The following is a 4,351-nucleotide window of genomic DNA, read 5'->3' as shown; positions in this document are numbered from 1 at the left end:
TATTTTCAAATTTCAACATCCGCAGAATAAATGAGCAAGAAGAAAAGAGAAGCAATAAAAAGGACACACGAAAAATTAAAGAGAGGAGAAGACACTCTCTCTCAATATAAGGTAACAGAATCATAGCCATGTAATAGGAATCACACCAACTGACAAGGAAGACTCTAAAAAAGTACTTTTCCTTTCTTTCCATCTTATTTCTCCAGATTGTCTACAACTGTAAGCTTTAATTTATCTAGAGTATCTTGAATAATTGACTGAAGTTGAATAATATGGTGAAATGGATGAATTTGAAATTCATTAGTTCAACACAGATATTATAACACCAACATACTGGAACACTTCAATGAACACTGAAAAGACATATCTGAAGGTTCTATCCTCCAAACTAACAGCCGTCAAAAGAGAATTCGCTGAAACTGGGCTAACATAAGCCAAAGCCGAGCTTCTGTCAAAATTTTTCCAACATCTTCTAACCATAAAACCAATTGCAATTGGAACATCATCTTTGTTTTTGTACAGTAAAAAGCAGTGTCGCACTTGAATTAATATGATGTAGAACTGGAAATTTAGAATGGTAACTTTGACACCTCCTGTTATTCCATAAGGCAATGGCGAAAGAAAATGTGAGTGGTAAATCAGGAAGTCTATTTCTTTTGAGGCTATTCTCCCTCTTAATAATGCAAGTGCAAGTTACATTATTGCTAAAATTAGCCAGCACACATATAGAAATACCAACAATTAAGAATTTATCTGGCACTAAACCTTGGTATGAACTTGATCTATTACAAAATCAACTTTTACTAGATGTAACAATCTATATAACATTAACGATGAGCCTATTTTTCTCATTAGTTTTGTTGCTATTTTTCATGTAAGATACAAAGATAAAAGCCTGGGTAATCCCTAATGCAAATGGCTTTTCTAATTGGTTTTACAATTATCCATTTCGAATCAATCTTTTCACACACTCTACTAGAGATGATGAACATGCAATGAAGATAGAAAAGATGGTAAGTTATAGCAAGAGCTCAGAGACAGAATATGCCTCAATTGGATTGATGTGACCAAAATTAAATAAGCTACTAATCTCTCAAGATGGAGTCTCCTTGTCGAGTAAAGACACTAGCCAACAGATAAGGACTTTCTACTTTTTTTTTCCGTTCAATTCTTCCTCTCAAGGTTATTCTTCCTTGTTAAGTTTTTTAGTAAATTGTTTAACCCCTGAGTAATCAATAGGGGGTATGGTTTAAAGAAGTTTTACAGTCAGAATAATTCTTATCTTAAAAAATGGCTATGGAGATTCTATCAAGAAGAAGGGAAATCAGAGAGTTTGCTAATCTTCTTGAAGTCCTGAATTCTTTTTCAGGTTTTTCATTGAGGCCTGATAGGCCTAGATGGAAACTACACAACAAAGGCCTATTTACTATCAACTCATGCTACTGAAAGCTATATACCAACCATATTTTACTGGACAAATAGCCTAGGATATTGATTTAAAAGACCAGGAGTCCCCCTCCCCCAAGGTTGCTTATTTTGCATAGTTGGTACTTGGTATGTAGGAAAGCATATCTTAGTCATGAGGATCTACAGAGGAGAGGATAGTAGATTTGTTCAAAATATGTTATGTGTGACTAGGAAATAGAAGTAAATAACCACCTATTTTTGCATTGTAAAGTTGCTACAAGTTTTTGGAATATGTTTTTGTCTATTCTAGGAGTTAAATGGGTAATGCCTAAAACAACTTTGGAATTACTTAGTAGTTGGAAGGTAATTGGTAACAGAGGAATAAAGAAGATCAAGTGGAAAACTATTCCTGCATGCATATGGTGGACACCATGGAAGAATTCATTATTTGTTAAATGATGAATCTGTTGGTGTGAATACAATGTTACCTTTATCTCAAAAAAAGTTTTGTAGTGAATTGTTCTGATGAAGTTCAGAGTGATCTACACAGAAGATGAAAGTGTACCAACAACTATCAAACTGATAGAACTAAGTGTGCAATTAGGAGACATGGAAGGTGCTCATCTAACTGGTAACAGTTTGCATGTTCTCAAGGAAGAGCTGCAAATGGAGCAAGAATTATAACTAGGTTCTCGAGTCATGTCAACTGTCAAAGGTATAGAGTGTGCTAAGGGAAGAAAAATAAGAGTTCGTTAGATTGACTTTAGATATTAGGAGACATTAGTTGCAGTTGCAAATAGTAAAAAAAAATGATATGGAAAGAAAGGAAAACATATTTTCTAGAGTTTTTCATTGTCAGTTGGTGTGATTTTGGTAATCCTTATCATGTTAATCTACTGTAGAAGAAGGAAGAAGGCTTTAGAACTAAAAAGGACAGTTAAACTGGATAAATCATTTTGTTAAGAATGTAAATTATTTACTTATCTATTATAATTTAAATAACATATTTGGTATAAACTATAAAATCTCGTTAAACATGAAGTTTTAGTTGGTGAAATAGAAATATATCTAAAGTTGGCATTCTGATGGAGTTCTTTCTTGCTGCATCATTAAAAAAATGCAAAGTTATATAGTAAATTCTACATAGTTTATATATTTAATAAAGAGAAATTAAATAGAACTTATTATATAAACTTGCATTACTTCTAACCTTGACAGTGATGGGCTAACAAGAAGCTACATTTTCTTAAGCATTTCCCCTTGGCGTGCTGCTACAGTATTCAACTAAAAATTTAATGCTTTAATCTGCAACTGCTGGTCTTGTATTTGACATTACTGGTCTTATATCTATGATTTCTGGATTTCTACCACAGTTTCAGCTGCATTTAATTATTTTTGTAACTTATTTTGGGCACTAGCAGCTTTCTGTATGGCCTTTTCGAGGGGTTCTTCTAACTCTGCCGTTCTCCTTTGCGTTGCCCGTGTAGTATTAGATTTAGGACCATAACCAAGAGTTTTTATGTACCCTGACTTTGTGCCAAGTACAGTATCCACAATTTCATTAATGTCATGGAAGACTTTCCAGAAGTATAAAGAGCTTTCAAATCTATCATGTTGTTCTTCATAAAAATAATAACACAAATAAAGAATACATGAAGAATATTAATCATACAAATTCAATGGTATCTTATTGAAATATTAATTTCTTATATAGTTTGTCTCAGCTTCTTTAGATGACCATCCTTTTTCACTCGTGTAATGAGTATGCTTATAGAACTCAATTCTATCAAGCTCTACACCTTCATATTCATTTTCACCCTGTATAACAAGAAAATAATATGAAATAGTATTTAGAGGTATCTTACCAAAATGAGATACAAATTACATACCTATTCTCTTATTTATCAAACAACACAATATTAAATAGTACCAAAGTATCATTAGTAAAAAGAATTAAAATAGTATAACTTACAATTTCAGCACGAGCTTTTACAAACGCTTTTGATCCCATGAAATGATTGGATTTAAGCTTAGTTCGATTGACCTTATTTATTTCGCATTGTTTCGACAAAGAAAATATAAACAACATAACTTAAATAATGAAAATAACATAAATATAAATTACCTTGTGTTCTGGATCGTTCCACATGTCACAAAGCTTATTCCAATTTTCTGAGGTCAACTGTGCAACTTCCATTTACAAGCCTCTTCCACGGAGCGTGCACTTTCATTTTTTTTTAACTTGTAGCACCATTGACGACTTCTATTTTTTAGAATATCCTTACAGCTATCTTTCATATAATGCTCATCCAAATTAATGTCAAACCTCTCCTAAGAAAACAAATAAGTATTGAAGAAATACACAAAACAATCAAAACCCCTTTTAGATTAAAATTATAATCATAACATATGCTAAAATGCTTAGTACCTTAAAACTCTAATGCCCTTAAAAACATAGATTGTAGTTCAAGAAATTTATACCCACGATTTGAAATCTTTAGGTTCAGATTATAGTCCTTATTAAGTTACTGTATTTTAAATTATTAATTTATACATATTAAATTGATTTACAGAGTTTGGACCAAGGTTTCTGGGATTGGCCGAACCCATACCTTTGTATCTAGCTCTGGCCCCGATCACCTAAGGTGGTTCATTAATTTAAAATACCTTAGTATATATTTAGTTGTCATACTTGAACTATGTAAATTTTAGTTGATTGATATATTGTAATTAAAATGAATGACAACTGAAGTTGGATTACTTAAATGAATAGCTAATGTGATAATCAATTTATCTAAGAATAACAAAAATTCAGAATGCAGGTCTTGTATTTTAAAACTAATGTTATGTGTCTCATAAGATGGACATATTTTGATAGACATAGTGGAAGTCATTTTGGACTCATGTATAGTAGATATTTAAAGAAAGGTATTTTATCTTGACG

General features: G+C 31.9%; 1 pseudogene; it reads left to right on the top strand.

The window, feature by feature from the left end:
• The first annotated feature begins 611 nt into the window (after positions 1-611).
• Positions 612-2,207, top strand: LOC107865312 (annotated as a pseudogene).
• The last annotated feature ends 2,144 nt before the right edge of the window (positions 2,208-4,351 follow it).

Source organism: Capsicum annuum, chromosome 3, assembly GCF_002878395.1.
Source record: "Capsicum annuum cultivar UCD-10X-F1 chromosome 3, UCD10Xv1.1, whole genome shotgun sequence".
NCBI classification, from domain to species: domain Eukaryota; kingdom Viridiplantae; phylum Streptophyta; class Magnoliopsida; order Solanales; family Solanaceae; genus Capsicum; species Capsicum annuum.
This window is presented reverse-complemented; position numbering and strand designations above follow the sequence as displayed.